This window comes from Micrasema longulum, unplaced genomic scaffold (assembly GCF_059751315.1).
Source record: "Micrasema longulum isolate JH-2025_06_02 unplaced genomic scaffold, ASM5975131v1 h1tg000435l, whole genome shotgun sequence".
NCBI lineage: Eukaryota > Metazoa > Arthropoda > Insecta > Trichoptera > Brachycentridae > Micrasema > Micrasema longulum.
This window is the reverse complement of record NW_028277635.1, coordinates 979,074-1,004,638: the sequence shown is the minus strand read 5'-3', so window position 1 is coordinate 1,004,638 and position 25,565 is coordinate 979,074. Positions and strand designations below refer to the sequence as shown.

Here is a 25,565-nt window from a genome sequence, read left to right as displayed (position 1 = left end):
ATGTTATTTGTACATCGGCGGGCTTATTGCCAAATGGCAATTTCTTCCAACCAACCAATAAAATAAAAGTTTTATTTTTATAATTCAAGTTACAGAACGTATTCAATAGAAAAAAAAGATTAAAAAGCTAAAGATACGTATATAAAAATAGAAATAAACGTATTTGTTTATAAATTACTTTAAATCAAAACTATTACTCAATGGGGAGAAAAAGGAAAGAGGAAAAAGGAAAGGAGGAGAGATTGAGGAAGAGAAAGGAGATGTTTCTGCAGACGTGATTTAAACAGAGATAATGTACACTATAAGTTTTTCTGGGTTATTATGCCGTGTGTCGTTCGTACTTTTTACCGACGTTTCGGATCGCGTTACAGCGTCCATCATCAGGGTTGATGTATGATTAATGTGACCATTTATTTTTGTCCTCAAAACGGGACATCTACCATTTTTTACAGAATCCTATGTGTATTCAAGAAAATACCGTATTTTTTCATGGTTTTTATTTATTAATAAAAAGGACAGGAATGTTTAAGAATAAAAGAAAAGAACAAGAATAATTAATATATACAGTCGAACTCAGTTATAACGATCACGGAAATAGCGAGATCTCGGATATAACGAGGAAACATTAGTCGACATTTTAGTTCATGGTTTTTTCCATACAATTATTCACTGTTATAACGAGCTTATTCTTGGACATACCGAACACAAATATTGTCAAAAATTACACAAAAAATCTTCAATTGCTAATAACACGATTCTCGAAATAAGAACCTAAGTAGTAAAATCCAAACGGTCGGCTAACGTAAAGGATAAATACCGCCGGGCGTTGGGATCGGATTATGTTTATGATAGCTATGTAAGTGTCCAAGTACCTAATTGGATTTCTTGCCGACAATATTGAAAAATGATTACACATGGTTTTTTAAAAATCCAAGCTTTGTGAACTTAAGAAGTGCCGGTTCGGCACATTGTTAAAATTTACAGATGCTTTTGTAGTTCATGTATGAGATGCTTGTTTTAAGGGTTTTTATAGATTTTATAATGTTTTATGCTCATTTCAATACACAAAAAACATTACAAGTGGGTAATATCAAATGAGTTCTAGACCAGATCAGTTAAAACCTAACCCCTGAATTATAAACATGTCTACTAACAAGCGGAAGTGCCCCTCAATTCGCGAAAAAGTGGCAATTATTCGTAAAATCGAATGTGGCGCGAAAAATGTGGAAGTGTGTACAAAGTTTTCTCTATCTTCATCCACAGTGTGAACATTGTGGAAAAATAAGGATGTTTATTTGTCTGCATTTAAAAAGAATATCACGGACCCAAAAAAAATTTTCAATGTGCGATCGTACTAATGTCGACGAAGCATTGCTCCAATGGTTTTGGACCCAAAGAAACGCAGAATTTTCCATCGATGGACCAATATTAAAGGCGCAAGCGGAAAAGTTCGCAAAACAATTTGGAAACGAGGTTTTAAATGTAATAATTGTTGGTTCAATCGTTTTAAAAATTGACACAATATGCAAAAATAAACGGAGAAGCAGCATCTGTTGACGGTGTAATGGCAAGTGAATGGGTTAAAAGCGTTTGGTCAGAACTGAAAAAGGAGTGACAATGTGCAATAGCGATTGTATAAAAAAACTTTTCTCTGATATAACGAGTAACGCTTATAACGAGCAAATTCAAGTGGTCCCATCTTCCTCGTAATAACCAAATTCCACTGTATATAAAAAAATTATGTTGTTTTATATTTTTCTGATGAACACATTTTCTCAAATATTACTGGGTTTGCTTTTAAATAAGAATGAAATTCTTGGCGGGATTTCTTTAAAATTGATATTAATTGGCAACATCGCTTTAAGAACTGCGACTTCCAATTGTTTTTTTTCTGGATGTCCACAACTGTTCATCTGTGAAAAGACTCTTTCCACGGGTGCATTAGTTCCGGGCAGGCATAAAATGTATTCGATAACTATGCGAGCTCTCAACGTGCACTCGCAAACGAGCGAACTGCCGCGCTACAGCCATATGCACCGATACACACTGTATGCAGATGAGAAATCAAGTTAGTAGATTTTTTGCCCTTTAAAAAAAACTTGTTACTGTGTTTTTTTTTAAAACGGGACATTTCGACGTCCCGAAGCTGTGCTTGGGGACAAGGGGACAGGCGACGTAAAAACGGGACAGTCCCGTTCAAAACGGGACGTATGGTCACTTTATGTATGATGATGGACGCTGTAACGCGATCCGAAACGTCGGTTAAAAGTACGAACGACACACGGCATAATAACCCAGAAAAACTTATTGTGCACCTTAACGGCCGTGAAAATCTAAGAAGTTTAATCAGAGATAATGTATTAACATCTTTGATGGTGGATGGGAGATGATTCCACAGTCGAGCCGCATAATAATTTTTTATTATTTACTAAATCATTTATTTATTTATTTAGTTCTATGTAACATAGTCTAATATATATTTACAACACAATATTTACATGTATACTTATTGTAACATTTTTTATCACTATTATACACTTAGTATCCTAATTTATAATATTAACTGTTTCATATGTACATTTTCATTAATTATATTCACTATTTACACTATATACTACCTAATATTTTTCACATATATACTTTTTACATTTAATTTTAAATATATTTACATTAATTTCATTTTTTATGCTTTCTGGCATTTCTTCAAATAGTTTTATTCCCTTGTACATAAGGCAGTTCTGGGACATTGCTTTTGATTTCTTTTCCAGTCTTATATTTTTAGATCCTCTTGTTGCATAGTTATGAAAGAACTCTTTTTTTTTAGTTTATTTTGAAAATATCTCGGAACTATTCCTTTAATAATTTTGTTTATTTCATTGGCAACATTGAATTTGATTTTTTGATCAATTGTCATGATATCTAGGAGTTGAATCATTTTCTTAACATTTGTTCGTCTCCCACATCTTAATATTATCCTCATCGCTTTGTTTTATATTATTTGGAGTCTTTTTAGATCTCCTTCATTACTGAAATATAAAATACTGGAGCAATAATCAATGTGGGGAACGATAATACTTTTAAATATCAGCAGCGAGGTTTTAATGTCTAATTTATTCCTTATCCTTCCTAACAGGGATACCGTCTTTGCGATTTTCTTTGAGTATATTACATCATAATGTATAATTTTGTGCGCTTACATACGATACTACGGGCCTAATTGGTATATTGTACTTATGGATTTTGGAAAGTCCGTACATTCTAGGTGCTTGAGGATTCTAGGAAATTATACTAGGAAATTCCCACTATTACCAATGATGGTTGAGCATTGTTTCATTGCTTCTATTAAACTTGGCTGTAGGGTTACTTTTTAAAATTTAAAAATTTTCATTACTAAGGAATTCTTTACATTTATTCAAATAATCAATTTTATCTAAAATAACAATGCTATTGCCTTTTTTTGATTTAGTAAAAAATAGATGGTTGTCATTAAGAGACTTTTTAATATTGTTAACTAAAATATTTTCACGATTTCCCGTACTATTCTTCTTGGTCGTGGTGTTTTTCAATAGGTCTGCACAGCGATGTTTGACAGATGGCGATTCTTTAATTGGGGCGGGATCCGTATCCACTGCTAGTTGGATAAGGGATTTTCCACTGATGTTTTTAAAGTTATATTTAAGTCCTTTATTCAGAAGAATTTGATGTATTAAAGTCTTGTCTGGTAAATTTACAAAGTGTTTTATTTTAAATAAATTCAAAATGTTTTTCCACAAAGTTATTGCTGAAACAATAAATAATATAACGTTTGTGTTCAAAGAATGGCCGTATAATAATTAATATTCTATTTTTTTATTATATGATACTCATAATACCGTATAATACCAATATTTTCAATCGTATTTTTCCCATAAAACGTTTATGTTCATAGAATGGCTGAAAAATAATTGTAAGATACGGATAATATATTTGTTACTGGATTTTTTGGTGTAAAACGGCCGTATATGAATTAAAATTATGTTTTTTATTATAATATACTTATAACCTAAAATACCAATTGTTACAGCATTTTTGTGTTTGTCTTAATAAATCTACCTTAAGTATATTTATTTATATTATGTTTATTTATTTAAAAAAATAAATATTCATACTTCGCTCTTCTATTAAGTTGCTACATGTTGCTTAGTATTTTTTCCTTTCCACCGTCAATAATACGTAAGAATATTAATAATATGAGTACCAGTTTTACAAAGTAATACATTTATTAGTCTATATACATTTTTCGAAAAAATCCCTGGCTTCACCATATACAGGGTGTTCTTTAAACCCTGTCACATCCGGAACCATGATGTTCAGTATGGGCAAGAAGACATATTTGCATATTTCAAAAATTATTTAGAATAAAAAGATAAATAAAAAAAATATATTTGAAAAAAACAAATGGTTGCTTACTTCTGCAGGGGAAAAGTGAGGGGAGCGCAGCGCAGTACCAGACTCCCCCCTTCCCCTCCTCGTTTCACCCCTGCAGAAGTAAACAACCATTTGCTTTTTTTGATTTTTGATTTTTTTAAATTTTGTTCGTTCTAAAAAAATATTTTAATGTGCCAATATGTCTTCTTGCTTATACTGATCCTCGTGGTTTCGGATGTGACAGGGTTTAATGAACACCCAGTATACGAGTGTTTGCAGATATTTTAGTTTTTTAATTGATTTATTTTGGACCTATTACATTATATTGTATTTTACATCTGTAATATTTTTAACCTAAAAATTAAATACATAAAATATTTTATATCGTGAGATATGGTGTTATTCCGGTAAAATAAAAGGAATTTGGAAAATATTGAACTGGCACCTGAAGCGTAAAACTTATCACCTTACCTTCCACTTAACAAAAAATATACACTCACGCTGCAATTAGTCCCGAAACAATGCCTTATGCACAACTGGGTGCGTATTAAGAAATGATAAATTATGATGTTTGGTATTTCTGGAAATCAACCTATAAATAATACATCCTGGGCTAACACAAAAACATAAAAGTTACACAAAAAAATATTTTCAAATAATCTGTACATATTTGAAAAACCCCGACTGCCGCGTACGTACATTTGGCGACAAAAACGTACAAAAACGCTGCTCTGGACGAAATGCGTAATATTTTGTACTATGAATTTGAATAGGTAGGTATATTGGGATCTTTTGGGACGCCATCGGATCCGGCGTATTTTTTTAAGTTTCAGTAAGGGAAAAGTTGCACTTCTTCGCGGTGAGTTCTGCCGGTTGGCCAGTTGGCTTCCCGTAAACCGGAAATGTGTCCAAATTATTAGAGACAGTACACCTTTTTCGTCTTTTTCAAGTTTAGGTTAATTTTCTGAGCGAATAAATAAATAATTTTTTTCTTCTGTATTTTTGCTGCCGGTATTATTATTGTACTTTTTAAATTAAGTCAAGACTGTTAGTTTGTAAAAAGGCTAAGTTATTTCTAATTTGACTGTTGATAAGTGAAAGGTGTGAGCTCGTGTGAGATTTGTGTGAGTTTCAATTATTATTTTTTGCAACGATTGTATAATGATTTTTTGTTTTGCTGATATAATGCATATATTTAAATTTTGTTACCACTTAACACTACATCAAGCATTTTTTTAGTATAACCAAGTCTTCAAACGCATCCCTAGGAAAATCTCGGGAAGTAAAAACCTTTTTAAGTACCTACTTCATTCCACATATTACAAAAAAATAGTAGCACTAACAGGTATTTCGAAACCAGTGGTCAACCGAATTAAAATTAAAATCGATAGAAATCGCCCCCTAGAGGCAGACTGTGTAAGAAATAGTGGGAGAAAAAAGATCACCACTCCTTGTGGTTACCGTAAAGTTAGGGGCATTTGTCTTTAAAATCTTAAAATGTGAGCTGATCGTCTATTTGCATTAATAAACAATGAAGTAATTAACGTCTCCAAAAGAACAGTCCATCCAGGACGGTTGTTTAAAGAAAATATGATGGGCCAATTTATCCAACCATAAAACCACGTTTGACTGAGGCCATAAGGAAAAGGCGACGGCAATGGGACAGATAATACGGAATATGACTACATCGGACTAGAGTCAATTAAATATTACTTTAAAAATATGTATTACAAATAAACACCCTGAATAACAAACGTTTTTTAAAATATTTAAAGGCAATTTCTTAGTTAAGTCAAGTTTATACATTTTGGTGGACTAAAGCTTATTCATCCGACGACTCCCGGAGAACAATTCCACCCGGACTGCCTTGTGGAGAAACTTTAACACCCTGTTAGCATAATGGTGTAGTTCATGATCTTAGCCAAGGGTATGGGACATGGGACGCCTCTATATTGTGGAAGAGACCATAAGGCAAGACAATTTCAAGCAAGTACTAGAAAGTTGACTCCTGCCAAGAATGGTTCACTGGTGATGAAGAGTCTGTGTTTATGTACGATTTAGAATCATGTTTTAAAGTCAGGAGAGTTACAGCATTCCTGTTTGAAAAAAACTAAAGTTTTTTGCCTTGGCCGGGGAATTCGCCTGATATGAACCACATTAAATTCGTTTAGAAGTTCACGAAATGGGAGATCATAAGGAAGTCATCACCACCAAGCAGCAACTGATAAAAACTCTTATCAGAGTATGACATCACAAATCACATAGAAATTTGCATAGAAAGCGCGCCCCGATGCCTGAAGGGTGTAATTTCAGCAAAAGGTGGCATTTTTTGTGCTCATGGTTGAAACTTTTCCAGTGTAATGCTGTTTTGAATTCTAGAGATAGGATTCTGGACTTAATACTTGCCGGAAAAGGTCACCTCTAACAAGAAAGACAATTATCATCCCGCGCTTGAATTTTGTATCAGTGTGTCGATTAATCGTCCCTGTCGAACTGAAGTTCCCACAGAAGGCACAGTCGGTTGGAGAGGCTGGAACTTCAATAACGGCGAATTTGACCAGCTGTGCTTTTTAATGGACAGTATCGACTGGAATGAGGTAAACGACACATTGGATGTAAATGAGGCGGTGCAAAACTTTTACTGTATTGTTGAAGGAGTACTTGATTCTTATTTTCCTAGGTCTCAGACAACTGGAGGAAGGCTATACCCAAAGTGGTTTTCTGATCTGCAAATCTAGGCATCACTTTTGTGAGTTCCCTGACATTTCATGATCAGATCGAAACAGTTTGTAATAGTTCATTGAAGATTAGTAGTAATTAGAGTAGTTCATTCGTCTTGCGTACTGCCAGGGTTTTTGTCAGTACACGAGTACTGAGAATTCTTTATACATTTTTAATGTACAGATTATTGATTAAAAAAAAAATATTTTATTGAAAATTTTAAAATTTCGATATTATGTATTGTTAAATTAAATGTTTTAAAAATCTCTTTTGGATTAGAGCGAAAAAAAACTTTTATTTAATAAAATGTCATATATTTACGAGTATTTATTTTTAACAAGCATGTTTTTCATTAAATATATTGTGTTCATTATAATAATAATTACAAAGTGTAATTAAAATGCACAGCACAAATTATATAGGATAAAATATGCATACGCACTTATTGATAAACAATAAATCTTGTTATTTATATAAGTACTTAAAACAATCTATACAATTAGGCATTCTAGTTCTAAGTAATTGACGAGTAGTAAGTGCCTCTAGTTCTTGGAAGGACTATAATTAGTAAAATGCAACATTTTAAAAAACGATTTGAAAAATATAAAATAATGAAACAAAGTATTTCATAATTAAGAAATTATAACAGGGATGAGAATACCTTAGAAAAGGGAATATGGAAGTCTAGTCATCTACAGGGCTTATGACCAGTCATTGGCGGGTTTAAGTTGCCACTTTACACACTATGTAACATTCACCATTTTGCCTATGTTTGAACATCCATATTTCTTCATTTCTTCCATTTGTTAATTTTAGTAAGGTTATATAGCTAAAACCTTTATTCAACAATGTTTGAGTACGTCCTTTTGAGTATGCTCGCAGACTGGCTGGATTTCTTCCCTAGGGAGTCCATATTCCCTTCTCAATAATGTTTTCTCTCTCTGTTGCAGAAACCTTTATTATTCAGTCAGATGAATCTCTTCACATCAATAAAGGTTTCAGCTATTTAACTTCACTAAAATCAACAAATGGAAGAAATGAAGAAGCATGAATGTTCAAACATAGGCAAAATGGTGAATGTTACACAGTGTGTAAAGTGGCCACTTAAACAAGCCAATGACAGGTCATAAGCCCTGTAGATGCCTCGACTTCTATATTCTCTTTTCTGAGGTAATATCCATCCCTGTTGTAATTTGTAAATCTTAATGACTCCCGAGGGGGTAAAATCCAGACTTTTGTCTACAAACATTTGGACAAACTCAAATATTGTAATATTTTATAATTGTTAAAAAATAAAGTTAGGGATTAGAGCACAAAACACACACATTTATACAGTTTACAATATTTTAAAAAGAATATCGTCATTAAGTAAACAATGAGGAACTTCAGCCCTACGGGAAATTGGATACAAAAAATGTTTTCTTACGCGAGGTAAAAATTAGAGCATTAAATTGTATGGCAAAGTTTCTTGAAAATGTACAGAAAAAATAATAAAAAATATTTGATAAAAACGCACTACTTTAAATGACGTCACTGGTTCATGTGAATCAACCTATGATCTGAGAGCTATGGAAGATAGGGGCTAGATTTCTTATTGTCCATGCGCTCTGTAGCTGCAAGACGTGTTGGGATATTTATTTATTGTACAGTGCCCTTGAGGAGATTTTCACAAAAATGTGGCTGTATAAATTATCCAAACATTATTATTATTATTACTACCTAAAATTAACATAAAAAATTTACTCGTGTAAAAAAAAATATATATTACATTTTTTTTTGACCATTGTATTAATTTTCATATAGGTACACCAACCCTCTAATTCAACACAGCATTTAAAAAAAGATAGCACATTTGGTTCAAATTTAATACAACCTTTTTTAAATCAACACCCTTTAGTTTTTAAATGCGCTAGTTGTGAGTTTTTTAGTACGAGTTTTAGATAACGCAGCCCAAGTTGAGGCCATCACAGTACTCACATAAATGTAAAGCTTGTATACAGTGTAAATTATATTTTATTCATTTTTATTTATTTAAAAACGTATATTATGTTCAACTTGTTATAGAAATTAGCGCATTTGGATTCCATGCATTAGGTTAGCGTGAAATATTTATTTTGAGCGTTATTTTATTCTATTTATTTATCTTGAATAACTTCTTTTATGTGGACAATGTTATAAAATTACGGTGATTATTAAGACTCGGGCGGTTCGTAGCGATGCGGTTTTTTTTTTAGTGCCGCGTCGAAGTAAATGTTTTACAAAAAAATATAATTATTGCTATTTTTTATAATTCTACGGTGCCCATTAAATACATTAAAGACTAATTGCAATTATAATTATCAACTTATATCGACGATAGAAAAGGTTTATTTGATGTAAACCTTTTTTTAGAAATCTGTCAGCTGTCAAATTGTTCACATTTTGTATGCGTTTACAGAATAAACGCGGTAAAGTTAACGGGTCGCCGGTCGGGTGGATTTGCGTGGCATGTGTGAAAACGGCCATTGGGAGGCACATACGCAAAATGTTAAAATTGTTTGAGTTTTCTTCTTACGTTAGTTTATGAGTAGTCTATTCTTTCCCAGTAATTTCACTCCGGATGGCTAAGTGGACGTGGCAATGTTTTGAATGTACGTAATAATAATTCCCGGCATTCCCGGAACGTTCCCAGACACATTCGAAGTTACACATTTGGGAATTTTCCCGAGGCACATCATTAGTCAAGAGTTTCAAATACCTGGGATGGTATTCTGAATCTTCTCTGCCCCTTAGAGAGTGGTTAATTGGGGATTTATATGTTTTTCATACGATGACACTTTGCTTTATATAATGGCAACACTGATGATTTAACGTCAAGTGATGTATAAACAAGAGATGGGCATTTCGGTTTTTGTATAAAATGGCAATAACAGTTACCGTTTCACAAATTAAGCTGTTTCGTGAAAACGTTTAAAAAATAACAGTTTACAATAACAACAACAACAAACCATCACGCCGTTTCCCCGTAGGGGTAGGCAGAGAGGATAGAACGCCATAACACTCTATCTTGGCATACAGACCTCGCTTCCTCTACATTCATACATCTTCTTATACACGCACGCCGATTATTCCTACTTTTGACATGTCCATCTTCAAGTATTTGATTGACTTGATCGTGCTATGTCTTTCTCGGTCTTCCTCGTTTTCTGCATCCATCAATATTTGCATCGTAAATCCTTTTAGCCGTTCTTTCGCTGTCCATTCACTCTACATGTCCAAACCAACGCAGCACCCCTTTCTTGATTCTGTCAATAATGCATAACAGTTTAGGTGGTTTAAAATAGGCGTCTCAGAACAATCTTGGGTGTGCGGCGGTTTGACTTTGTGAGGAATGAAGTAATAAGAGAACGGATGCGGCAAACTCCGGTGACAACTGTCATCAAGCACAGGCAATACGTTTAGCTGGAACATATACTCCGGATGCCTCTAATTTACGCTTGTCTACTTTACAAGGCATCTAGTTCTCGGCGTCCTGGACGTCCACTGCTGACTGTTCGTCGGTCGTTTGTCAGAACTACGGGACGCGAACCTGACTTGAGAGGACGCACTGGAGCTGGCAGCCGATAGAGATGCATGGAGGCTCTTTTTGGACACCATATGCTCCAACTAGGGAGCGGATATGGACTGATGACCATGCAATATATAACATGGAATTTTCACTGAGTCTAATTTTGTATACTATTAATTTCGAAATTGCACTTAATACTAAAATATTTAAAAAATAGTATTAGTAAAAAATATATTTATTTTTATTTATTTATTCATATTTTTCGCTTACAAACTATAAATTAATAATAAAAATAATGTGACCTCACTGGGGTTTCCCGTGCCGAGGACACTTAACAATTTAGATTTTTTTTTTATTACATTTGAGAATAAACAAAGAAGACTCACTTAAAAAACAAACATAATTAAACAAATATTCAGACAGTTTTAAAAACAAGGTATTTATATACATCTATATTATTTATATTACAAAACACTACAAAACACACAATGAAAACAACAAAAACCTAGCAATAGCCATACAGTTGTGGAGCAGTTGATTCAGCATTGGTATGGGCGAATGAGACAATCCATTTTACTTCTACCTAGCTCCACTATCCATTTTTTTGGAATTCCTACACAAATGTATGTTAGCCACATTTAAATCGGTCAGTTTGTAAACTCGGCAATTTCACAGGTAAGCATGTATGTTGTTACATAATCATCATCATCATCATCATCATTCCATGTGCGCTCCCTAGTTGGAGCATATGGTATCCACAAAGATCCTCCATACATCTCTATCTTCTGGCAACTCCTTTGCGTCTTTCGAAGTCAGGTTCTCGTCCCGAAGTTCTGACATGAACTGCCGACGAACAGCCAGCAGCGGACGTGGTATGTTGTTACACTTAAATAATAATATATTTTTTAAAATTCATTTCAACAGAGTGGGAAAACGTTTTTGAGAAGGAGATATGGAAGTCTAGGCATTTTCAGGGCTTATAACCTGTCATTGGCTGGTTTAAGTGGCCACTCTACACACTGTGTAACATTCTCCATTCTGTCCATGTTTGAAAATCCACATTTCCTCAACTTTCGTGAAGTAAAAGAGCTGGAACCTTTATCACGTGGGTGAGATTCACCCGGCTGAACCAAATCACCTACTTGGCAACGCCTGAAAACAATTTTCCAATTTTTATACTTCTTCTTTTACCAGGTAGTAATTCAACCCAGTGTGTAGAGTAGGCACTTAAACTAGCCAATGACAGGTCATAAGACCTGTAAATGCCTAGACTTCCATAGTCCCTTCTCAAAAACGTTTTCCCTCTCTGTTGAAATTAATTTAAATATGAACAACTCCCTAGGGAGGAAATCCAGCCAGTCTGCAAGCATTTGGACATACTCAAACATTGTTGAATATCCTTACTTCATAGTCGACTAAACGTCAGATCGACGTACTTTGAAAAATCGTACGATAATATTATTCTTTAAAATCCGAATGCTTTCAAAGTTGCTTGAAATGAATTCCCTGAAAAAAATACTTTAAAATGGGTAATTAGATTAGGAAATTTGAGGATTCCTAGAAAATATATTAATGCTTAGGTACTGTTCCTTAAATGAAAGGTTTTTGTGATAAACCCTTTTGAACTTTAAACTATACATGCGAGTATAGTGCCATTAGCCACTGTCAGTAGAAATTCATTTACTCATTAGTAATAAGCAGAAATTACCCCATTGTAATTTTTTTCATGCACAATGAGCGATAGAAAAGAATCTAGGCTTATGACCTGTCATTGGCAGGTTTATGTGATCACTTTACACCCTATAATATTCACCAGTCTCCCAAAGTTTGAACGTCCATACTTATTGTGAGTACGTGAAAAATGTTTGTTGACAGACTGGATATCCTCCCCAGGGACTTAATAAAGATCTAAATTTGTTATTTGCGATTTCTGCCCCTTTCACTGTGTGTTTGGCAAATTATTTGGAAGGCTTTGGTCGGATATTATCATTCATCCTCGTGACTATATTGCAAACACGAATGGTAGCCAAAACTGTTTTTACTTGTATCACCATAGCCTAATTCCATTTCAGTAATTTTATAAATTTAATCACGTCAGATTAGATTATTATTATCAACATTGCGCATGCGCCGTGGCGCAGTTGGTTAGACGGTCAACTTCGAAACTGACGTCGCGGGTTCGATTCTCGCCAGTTGCAAGAAAAATATCCAAGAAAGATTTTTTCTCAATTGGTCTGGGTGTTGTGGTGTATTTTTCGTTACCACCTTCCATATCTCCTCTTTCCCAACTGCTGACAAGCCTCAAAATAGAGGCTCAGCGGGTTTTTCTAAAAAAAAAAGCAGAAAATTTCATTACTCCGACGCTCTTCATATAAGTCACCAAAAGATAAATCCCATAGTCATGTAGGTATGTAAATAAAATTGAAAATATAGAATCGCAAATTTAAAAGTTTTTATTTTTTAAAAATGATTATTAAATCAGAATTAGGGCTCTCTGATTAGCTGGGAACTGTACTTTCGATAAATGACGTGAGATGTCAGTAGTGTGATGATTCGAGATTTTTTAGAGACCAAGTCTCGCCTTCGGCTGGTATGGTGGTATGTTTTCATTCTGTTATCGCGGGAGAAACTCTCCCCACTCACCGGCGTGGATTTGGTAAACTTAAAAAAAGAAAATCAATAGGGTCTTTTCCTGAATTGTTTTATTAATTTAGATTTTAAATAAGATACGTACATTATGCAATGCTGAGATAAACATTATGGACAAAATCAAGAAAGGAGCTCTGCGTTTGTTTGGAGATGTATAGCGAATTGACAGCGAAAGAACGGCTAAAAATATTTACGATGCAAATGTTGATAGATGCAGAAATAGAGAAAGACCGAGAAAGAGATGGCATGGCCAAACCCAACAAATACTTGAAGATGGACATGTTAAAAGTCGGAATAATCGGCGCGCGTGCACGAGAAGATGTATGAATGTAGAGGAAGCGAGATATGTATGCAAAGATAGAGTGATATGGCGTTCTATCCTCTCTGCCTACCGTTACGGGGAAACGGCGTGATGGTCTGTTGTTGTTATTGTTGTTAAAAAAGTAAAAAATTAAAATGATAACGGTATTAATATATTTTTCCTACAACGTGGGATACATTTTATGGAAAGGTTTAAAATATGCATATTTTTAATAACCCGAAAACGAGACTTTTCGCGCCCTGTAGGACAAACGACATGTATGACATTTTGGCGCAAAACTTGTACGCAATGTTTATTAGAAGCGCAGCCGGCAGTCATAACTCGTGACGTCAAAATGACGTGATGCCAACTACGGGACATTTGGTATGTGCTCCTTTTTACACCCGAAAATTATGATTGAAAACTGGTTTTGAATACATTGATAGTAATATCATAAAAATCGTTAGAATCCGCTCTAAATCTATCTTATATTTTTAACGTTATTCCCGACTTGTGAAAATACTCTATTCTCTATTGCATCCTCAGAGTGATAATGCGTAACCTAGAGAGGAGCCCAAACGTAGGAAAACCATTCTATGACTATTGGGTATTAAGTTAGCTGTAGCTAACAATGGGCCGTACTCAGGTCGAGAATTGCCAAATGGATATTAATTTGCATTGTAAATACTTTTAAATATGTACCTGTGTATTTATTATTGCAGGGTTATTCCAATTTATTTTTCTATACTTCGCCAATATTTATTTTATAAAACTGAAAATACATCTGTGTTTATTTTTTATTTATTTATTCATTTTATTCACAATATACTTATTGAGACATAAATCCCAACTCCATGGAACCAAAGTCCTATGTTGAGTTTGTTTGTTTGTCCGTCACATTTCCGAAACGGCGAGTCCTAGCTGCCTGAAATTTGGACACGTCATTTTAGATGCAATTTCAAGGTTAACGTTGCTATTTTCGAGTAAAATTTTAATCGACCTCTACTCGATAAAAACTCAAACTTTATATGGATGCCTAGTACGGCCTTGACATATTGCCCATATTCAACTGTCATAACCAACAGTAAACAAACTTTAATTCACAAATTTATCCCCTAAATTGAGAAAAATAGTATCTGTAGTCTGATATAAGGAAAGTTTTTAAACAACATAATACACGTGTAGGGACAATAAATGCCAAAAATCAATGTAAATCATGGGAAAATATTCGCAATCAATTACCTGTGAAAACTGACTCCTTTAACACCCTTGACGCTCCTACTGCTGCAACCAAACATACTGCAATTCGCCATAGTCGATTTTTATTTATTGTAACGTAAATATCCAAGTTATTTACAAACAAAGCTAAGCACAGCTACAAAAGCATCCGATCGAGTCATTATGTTTATGTTGTCAAATAAAACAAAATGGCCACCAATTGTTTGCTAGCCAACAAACCAACATTGGTTGCGTTCTATGAAACAAAGTCATATGGCGTCTCTCTAGGTTACGCATTATTACTCTGAGATTGTATCAAATATTTTGCAACAGTTTTGAAAGTTTTCTTATTAGATACATGTTACTATTTGGAAGATGAAACAGAGTAAATTTAAATGTCTTTTTAATGTAAATAAATACAAGTACTAACGAATTAGCAGTACGTACAGTAAGTACAATACGATAATATTTCGCACATTTAAAGACAAACCGTTACTAAACTAAATTTTTCAAGAATTTAGTTAAAAATGTTATATGTAAAAAAATAAAATTTCTGAATTTAATGTTATATCGTAAATAAACATCCATCATTATTACCCCAAAAGATGGCCCAAAGCACCATGATCTTAAATTCTATTGTGTAAAAGCCTTGCATTTTTTTTTATTTAAGCTCCAGGGTATAAAATAATATTTTCGTTTAGTGACGGTTTGGCTTTAAAGGTGCGATTTGTATATAATATTATTCATTAAAAGGAAAAAAAAAATTTTGGAAATAAAAATGATCAAAGCCAACATGAACATGATCACACTTCACACTACCAAAGAAAAAGTAAAAACCAGACTCCCATTTAAAAAAACGTGAAGTCAATCTTATATATAAATTACAATGTTCGTATGTGTCCTCGATAGACTGACTAACTACTCGACCGATTTACTTGCGGTTTTCAGAGAAATGTAGATCTTTGCCAAGACCATATTTAAAGCTCTTAAAATCTTCAATTTATTAAGTAAAAAAGAAGCTAAGAGCGTAAAGGTTTTTTTTATCTTACCAGGGCTGCATTCGCCGATAATGCATAGTTTACAAAAAAAATAAAAGAACATAATTTTATTGTATTTCAAAAAAGTTTGTTTTTAAATGTCATTAGTTTTTTATGGATTATATGCTCCTTTTTACAAACGAATTTTTTTCTTATATTCCTTATAATTTCTAGGAATTTATTTATTTTTACAGGATTTTTGGTATTACTAAAATAATAATGACTGACAATCAATACATTTTTGAAAATCGCATTCTTATATAAAGTGCATCCCTGTTGGTCAGAAGAACAGTTTGAAAATTGCAAAAAAAATTCTATATTAGAAAATGATTCATTTTTAGTTCTGAAATTTAATCACAAACAAGAACCTAGGTACCTACTTACCAATAAAAAGTTTCACCTTCTTTTTTACGTTTATCAGAATGGTTTTTACACGGTTTTACGACACAACTAAGCTTTTCGGTTTCGAATCAAATGCCAAGCTCACATCAAAGCCCGGCTGGCGGTTAAAGAACGACTAAATACGCGAAGGGCAGGACTGAGCGTTTGGGCATGAGTTAAGTGTCATAATTTAAGTGAATTCCGGGTGCGAGAATATGTGTGCCCTACTTCAAGATTGAAAAAAAAAATATTCTAAGCACGATAACTATTTAGTATTGTATTATTATATATTTTTTTCGTGTTTTTCTATTTATTTTTTATTTTTACTATTATTGCATATTATATATTTTCATTGGTTAGATTGTAATAAATTGTCAGCTGTATTAAGTTCACATTTTAGTTACGTATACCTTTGATGAATTATTTTGTATTTATAAAAATGACATATATTATTATTATTATATGACATTCACCATTCTGCCTATGGGTAATTTACATCGTACACCGTCGACATTTTTTGTTTGTTATTTTTTTATATATTTGTTACTAAGAGCTGCATATTTATTGAATTATTAGGTATTACGTTTTATTAAATACTTTTATGTATGTAATGGCAAGCAAATGCACGTATCTGTACTGTGTGAGCAGATTAATCTCAATTCGATTTTGTAAGATTTTTACCTGAATTTAGCCAGTAATTAAAAAAAGATATTATAAATACCAATCCACCCTTAGTTTACCGTGTTTGTACTAGCGTGAACATTGCAAAATCGCTCTTAGGTCCATTTCAGAAGACAAAAAAAACAAACGACTCTATAAAATAACACAGAGTGGATTAATATTAATATATTGTCCTATTTTTTTATTCATTGTTTAATGGCAGGCAAATGCATTAACTAGTACTCCATGATGCCGTATAATCGACGCTCGATTTCTTTTTGCAGGATTTTTCTCTTAAAAGTAGACGATTAATATTTTTATACAATAGGTGTCAATCCACCCCAATTTTACCGTGTCCTTAATTTTGACAATAGGCGTTAAATGGCGGTACAAACATTTATGACGAATATACATACATTTGCTTAAATCCCTAGATTCCATTTTCCCTTCTTCGTCTATGTTGAAATATCTTTCGAAGCTGTACCTATCGATCTAGTGCCGTAGAAAAAAATATAACAGGCCTTCTAATTCTAGTAAGTGGATTACATTAATTTTGACATTACAAATAAGTGTTACTACAAATTATACTATTTAGGGCCTCAGATAATCGATATTGCAGCTTCCGATTACATTAGGAATGTAACAGAGTATGTTCAATTGATTATACTAAAATACAATAAAATATTCTGTATAAACAATAACGAAGATATTTCAAATTTTCATACACATAGATATACATTTTGCCACAGAAAATTCAATATTATTTTTCAGGTAATTGAAGATAACTTTGTAAAATAGCCATTATAATCGGGGCCCTGATCTTTTTTCTAAAATAATGGATCAGGCTTTTATATCAAACATGCTGTCACACACACTGACCGGCATTCTCTCATTTTGTGTACTCAAACTATATTCTTGATCCAATTAATATATAAGGTAAGTATGCAAATCGATCATTGTAACTTTGTATTGAAATCGGGGCTCAGGCTTCATTTAATTGCCTATCCAGGGCATACAGACCTAAATTAACCGGCCCTTCGGGTCTCTGCCACACGGCTTTGCGGGTCTCATTTGGCGGACATTTAGAATGTTTTGATAAACTCTTTAACAATGTTTCAGGTATGTTATAATTTAATGTAATCAATTGGTATATTATTTTGTGTTAGCATTGATCCCGTTTTTTAGTAAATTAAAACTGTTTTTTGAGAACGCTGGGTCACAGCGATCGATAATTTATAATACTAACATTTTTTTGTTCTTTTTAGACTTTTCTTCTCTACAATGATAAATCGACTTGTTGTCATATTTATTCGTACATAAACCTAGTGTTTTATCACATTTATGATGTTCACATGCTTTTGGTACAAACATAATAGCAGTTCTAGAGGCATTATAATTACGTATGATGTAAGTATTTGCGTAGGTACACCTGTATTGTAAGCTTTAGTGTATATATATTGTATACATACAAGCCTACCTGTTTCTATATATACCTAAATACATAATATGTATTTATTACAACAGCTGTACTTAGTGAGCCTTGAATAATTATTTTCATTTTCATACTTTTGTGCTGCACTTTTTGCGAAAAGAGTTATGTATATATTTAAACAAATGTATGATTTTGATTTTTCAATTATACTTGTCTGATTTTTAATATTACATATTTATTTATTTATTTAAATAGAAAACATACCAAGAAGTTTTTGTAACAAAACTAATTTAGGGACATGCAGATAACAATATTTATTTACAGGCGTATTTATATTTTAATACTATAATATTATCTTCAAAATCAGAATAAAAATTTAGATATACTACACATTAAAAGAGTATGAAAAAGTTCCAAAAATTACAAAATAACCATAATACAAGCAAAAATGGTAAAGAAATGAATTCAAAATTATCTATACATAATAAAATCTATAAAATAAAAATGATAATAAATGAGTTTAAAAGTTACATATATATGTACATAATGCAAGCTGGATGTGTATGAGATAAAATGTTAAAAAATTACATCATTACAAGAGTAAAAAAGTTTTTAAAATTAACAAAATATATGTACCCAATTCTAGCTAAAGAAGGATGAAAAGTGTATTTAAATTAAATATACATAATACAAGCTAAAAAAAGTATGAAAAAGCATAAAACTCATTTAAAAAGTTTTAAGAAAATACATATACAAGCTAAAATGTTAAAAATGATATGTTCAAGATGCGCATTCTCTGGATCAGCTAATATTATTTTTATTTGTTACTTCTAGAAAAAATAATTCTTCAATTTTTCTTAATTCCATTCTAACAAAAATATAATATTTGGTAATAATCTTTGTCTTCCGCCTTTGTCGTATTGTTAACTCAAGACAAGATCCGGACTTTTTTGATTTAAGTTTACAACGATTTAAACGAGCACTAAATAAATAGTCCAGATCTTGTCTCGATGTCCCTTATGTTTGTCAATGCTTCTTTTTTTTATGTTTTAAACTATTCTTTTATTGTAATATTTAAAACCTATAAATTGTATATATGGGCAATGTCCGTTAATAAATAGATAAATAAATAATAACAATTCTTCAATTAATAATTTTGGTAACTAGGTACTCCCGTAAAGGGTTAATTAATAATGTATTTTTGTACGGAATTTCATCCATAATTAATTCAACATTTGCTACTAAAAAAATATTAATATAACTAACGCACACGAATAAAGCCAAAGGTCCATTTTTTGTACAATTCCTTCCAGTACAAACTAAATAAACTAAAATGAAAATAATAATAATAAAATAAACTGCCGATGAACAGTCAGAAGCTGTCATCCAGGACGTCGAGAACCTGATGCCTTGTAAAGTAGGCAAGCGTGGTTAAGGCTCTCAGGGCCCCAATTACAACGCGAAGTTACCGGAGTTATCTTCGACTGTCTATCAACTGAGGCCCGCAGGGCCGATTTGATAAGGCCATAGAGACAGATTCATTAAGGCCTACAAGGCTAATTAAATGAGCGAATTTACCAGCATAAAACAGTCGGCAATAGCTGACTGTTATTATTTTGAATTACGGATTCTACGCTTTTCAATTCATTTACTAATTGAAATTTTGGCGTATGTATTTTTTTTTTTTTTAAAGGAATAACCCGCTAAGCCTTTATTTTGAGGCTTGTCAGCAGGTGGGATAAAGAGGATATGGAAGAAGGTAGTGAAAAATATACCACAACACCCAGACCAATTGAGAACAAAATCTTTCTTGGATTCTTTTCTTGCAACTAGCGGGAATCGAACCCGCGACGCCAGTTTCACAGTTGGGCGTCTTACTAATTGCGCCACGGCGACAGTGTTCACGGATCTAAGTGACAGATTCTTCTTTATTAAATTTAGATTGCTCCGAGCAAAAAAAATAAATAGTGTGGACCAAAGCGGCGATATTTCTAGGTGTTCAAGATCTTTTCAATTCAATTCAATTGATTTAAAAAATTTAAAAAAACAAGTCCATAACAAACTAAAATTCAAGACGTACATATTATAAAAAGGAAAAGAAAACACGAAAAACACACTATTCAAAGTAGTATGAGAATTCTGCTCCGGAAAACCCCTTCGGATACATATAAAAGATCAACATCCAGAACGATTTTGTTCAGCATACCTGTAGTCCTCCCAACAGGCATAACCATCGGAAGTTTGGTCCTGTATATTTGAATATGAGACAATCTATACTGACGCTGTCTTAGGTAATTATCAAGAACATACAAACCAACGCTCATCATAATCTCAGAATTATCGACCATACCGCGCAACAATCGATAAAAATGTGTAGTCAAATACACATTCCTTCTAGTCTCTAAACTGTTTTAGCCAAGCATACCCTAGAGGAACTCGGTCGGACGGTCAGAGCCAAGGATAATATCCACACACTCTCAAATAGAGATACATCAGAAACTTCGTTTGGATTCTCTTTATAATAATAGAGTACTTCAGTTCACGTGGCCCCTGATATAGCTGGAGATGAGTCTGTCTGGCGAAGAAAAATGCGACCATTACCTACGTGTCCATATATATATATATATATATATATATATATATATATATATATATATATATATATATTATCTCTAGCTTTTAATCTAGCAGCTGCATGTAAGGCTTTATTTGAGGGATAAAGATGTTCACTTATACTTATAAATCGGTATCTTAGCTCCTCGTATCCCTACATGACAAGTGTTAATTTTGTCTCCAGCGTTTTCTCCCTACATCTTGGACTGGAAAGCTTTACAACGACTGAACGAGATCTTTCGTTATTTTAATTTAATTTTGCTACGCTGTAGCATGAGATTATTTTTGAGTCATTAAAATTTGTTTTAATTGTCTTCCCTAGTTGCATAACTGTTTTGAATAAATCTTCTCTAACAAGACATCACAGTATCAAATGCCTTATCGTTGACAGTATCAAATGCCTGGGCGAAGTCATTATATGAACAGTCTACCTATGTCCTGCGTCCAGAGCTTCCGTGACGTAGTTCGTGAAAACCATTAGATTGGTCTTAACCGAGCGGCCTTTCCTGAACCCATGTTGTTCATCAATAATAAATGGCTCTACTCGGGAAGCGACGATTCTACATATTATAATTTGAATTGCCTTCGACGGTGAAGAAACAGCTACAGGTCTGATATTTTCTACTGATGACTTAGATCCACTCTTAAGTATAGGTGTTACTTTTGACGTCTTTTATGTTTCCGGGAAGACCCCCATTTTAAAAGAAAGATTATATAAAAAATAAAGTGGTTTTTTAATCTGTTTCACACAACCGTTTAAGAAGAACGTGAAAATAAAATCTGGACCGAGAGAATCGTCATTTTTTTTTTTAATAGTGTCGGCTACACCCTTCTCATTAATATTTGAACATCAATAAACTGTGGACCGGTCTGTGAACATTGCTTTGCAATATTAACATCCAGAAGCGGAGTTTCATTGCTATATATCGTAATAAAATGACCTGCAAACACCTCATCTATGTTTGCACCCCCGAACAATTGTTTCACCCCATGTCATGGAGCCAACCGAGCCAACATTCTCGCCATCCGCCTTTTACGACCTTATATAGTCCCAAAAGGTATTCGGATCTCGCAGAATACTGTTTTCCATACTGGAAATTAAGTCCCAGTGCGCCAATCGAATGCTACGTCTTACGACAAATCTGTAACATCCAAACATCTCATAATCATCGCGACAGCCAGAAGCTTTCCATTTTTTATGATAGAAGTGCTAAGTCTATATGTCTCTAACAATATCCCCAGAATACCACTTCGGATATCGCCTCCCACCAGAAGCCTGAGATTTTCTAGGGAAGTAGGAATCAAATACACCTTCTGGTCTTAAACAACTGAGGCCCGTAGGGCTGATGAATCAAAACCCGAATGGCCGAATTTTCTAGCATGTAACACTCGGCGACAGCCGATTGTTATATACTAGTTTTATTATTAATATTTTACAAAATATCGTTTTATTGATCTTTTAAAGTAACTTATTATTTGCAAACGGTTTAATATTAAAAAATAGGTAAATTATTAAATCGTGGGCTATATTTCATACCGTATTTGCGCTCTGTAGCTACAAGACGTCTCTAATCAAATAAATGACAGAAAAACGTATATTCTAAAATGATTCTGATACATTTTATGAGCATTGATTTTCAACTGAAGAATATTATTTCTTTATTAAAATGTTCTCTTATTTTCATTTATTAAAATCTTTCACATATTCTTTTTTTAACACGGTATCAAAACAACATGGTACGAGTATATAAAAAACAAACACTTATTTTACAATGCTTTTAACTTGTTATTTTGTATTACCATTTTTTCTTAACAGCGACAAAATACGAAGTGCTGCCCCAAATCAGCAGCTTGCCTACCAGCCCACCACATACCGCACACCGCATCTGAGGACATATAAAAAGTTGCTCGTTGCCGAGCGAGAAAAGGCTGCCCTAAGAAGCTCTCAGTAATTTGGTAGACTAAGCATCTTTGTGCCGAAAGAAGGTAATCCAGAAGTACATAATATGCACTTCATTGGATTGAGAAAAGAGGGAATTGAATTCTTCATTCAGTCAGCAGCAAATCAGCAGTTTTACCTTTTGCATTATTTGTGTAAATTAGCCACATCAAACGGGCGCATATTTTAGGGAGGTAGTATTCGTATTTGGAATTCCCCACATAGCTCTCACTTAATATGCGCAGAGAGGTATGTGCATGGGAAGGGTTGAATAATCTTTGTTACATTTAAAAAAAAATCAGTTGTCATAATTAAAAAAAATAAAAAATTAAGGTACAATCATCATTATCATTCCCTTTCCGCGTCTAATGTTGCTTAGGGAACTGCATTGGTACACCAACCGCAGTGTATCTCGATCATTTTTTTTACACGTAGGTAAGATGATCAATCTTACGGTTCAGGTGCCATTGACTATGAAATGTTCCGGTGTAAAAACACACTTTTAAATAAATATTTAACATTTTTTTTTTTTAACATTTTTTTTTTTTTTTTTTGCACCACAACAGGCCAGGAGGCCTAATTACAGTGGTGAATTACATCACAGAGTACCCAGGCTTGAGAAAAATCACATTTTAATTTTTGTGTTCTCACCGGGAATCGAACCCGGAACCTTCCGTGGGTGAGTCAAGCGTCTTGACCACTACACCACGGAGGCCGCCAGCTTATTTAATCTTAACCAGGCTGAGAATCGAACCCGAGACCTCTTGTATGGTTGGCAAACGCGCTGACCACCACACCGTGAGATCGACAAAAATAAGACATACCTAAGTGATTTTTAAAAATCCATAATTTAACCGGGCACTTATAAAAAAAGCTTTAATCTCTGTCCTCTAAAGTTGCGAAATTTGAGTTACGCGGTGAGGACGTTTCGCAGTTTCCATGTTACCAACAAAAGGAAAGTAAAAAAAGGCATTTTAGGATACGGAATACAAAAAAATAACCAAATAATACTATTATCAATAAAAACAAATAAAATAATAAGTAGATGCCTTCAACTTTTTGTAAAAAAGGTTTATGCGGGTATTTTTTCCCTTTTTCACAACACAGCAATAATTCATCCGGCCCGATCGTACTATAATTAACTTTTTAAATAATTTTAGTTATTAATTGGCAGGTGAACGCGCTAACCAATATAGGCACCACTAGGCCGACTAATCTCCACTCGATTTTCTTTAGCAAAATTTTCACCCGCGAGCAGAAACTAAAAAAATAAAGTATTTTCCAATGGCCGATTCACTTGATTTTGTCTACGCTGCACCGTATAAATAACAGCTGTTTGTTATGTCGCCATGTATTGTGTTTCAGAGTCAAGGGCGTGTGAATTTATACTTTTTGCATACTTGGCAATACAATTTCAGGTTAGCGTTTACCTGATTCGCTAGGCGACAGGAAATTAGTCAAACAAATTTAATGCTATTTGAATTGGTTTTCTCAAAATGTTTAATTTACCCAAGTTGTCACCATCTCGATTTGTGATTTTACCTCGATATTTAGACGTAAAATGAATGATTTTTACAAAAATAACAAGAAAAATATTGCTGCGTTGTCAGTTTTATCTCGTTTCTTAAATTCAGTATGTCTTATATTTATTCTCACACGTTTCAGATTTTGCGCGTCTAGAGAAGGCAAGTAATACACCAACGCGTATTTAAATCGGTACCGATATAATATAGGTATAAGTACAATGGTACTTATTTGACGATAAATTTTATTACGTTGTTAAGCAAATGTTACATCTCTTTCTATTTATGGCCTTACATACGGGCCGTTCAGTCTGTGCGCAAGCGCAAATGCAGTTCCAAGGACTTGCCTCGTTTCGTTTCGCTCACTCGGTTGGTATTGGTGATTAGTCTTTGGCCCGAGGCATTCCGGCGCGAGCAGGCTGCTGCGATAGTTTACCAGTTCAACTTAAATATGCCGCACAATTATTTTGTGTCAGTGGTTACAAAATCTGTCAACTAAAAGCGTACTTTAACTGTTAGTTATAATTAGTTTTAATGTGAACAAGTGACTTAAGAAGCGGTAATTGGTAAGTGATACTCTTTCCACGCTTCCATCAGTTTTGTTATTCGTCTATATCTCTTGGTGTTGACGGTCTACGTTGCTTAATTAAACACGTAAGTTTTTTCCCCAACCGTCCGTACGATTTTGCCGATACATGTCACCGATAATAGTTCTTAAACTCTCGCAAGATAGTTCTAGCTGACCGCCACCCACGTGGGCCCATTTCTCACATCTATTTTTAGACGTTAAATTTTGCGATCCCTACTGCATAGTTGGTGTCGAAAAATAACAGCTGTGGCTTGCTACGCCCTCAACACATAAGGTTCATTATTATCATTATGAGTTAAATACGTATTCGTCGTAAGTAATGTAGATATTAATCAGTTCTAACAACGCTTAGAATCCATAAATTCGAAGTCGATATGTGACGAGCATTTAGTCACGCCAAGAGAAAGTCAATCGGTTTTAATTTCACAAGATTTTTTCGATTTCGTCCTTTTATTGCCTTCGACAATGTCTAAGTTTATAAGTACAAAGAATCTTTACACCAATAACCCCTCCGTCATGTACATTATGGGTGACTTGAAGTTTTTAGG

At 33.6% G+C, this 25,565-nt stretch overlaps 1 protein-coding gene across 3 annotated transcripts in view; it reads left to right on the top strand.

Annotated features, from left to right (window-relative positions):
* The first annotated feature begins 24,803 nt into the window (after positions 1–24,803).
* The window catches only part of LOC148281582 (eukaryotic translation initiation factor 4 gamma 3-like), a 39,441-nt gene continuing 38,679 nt past the window's right edge, over positions 24,804–25,565 (top strand). For 2 of the 3 annotated variants that reach the window (XM_088226487.1, XM_088226485.1), the window contains exon 1: positions 24,804–24,994. The gene's annotated coding sequence lies outside the window, so the exon portion shown is untranslated. Of the gene's footprint in view, positions 24,995–25,193; positions 25,292–25,565 lie in introns of those variants that run through there. The other variant, XM_088226486.1, reaches the window with a different exon arrangement.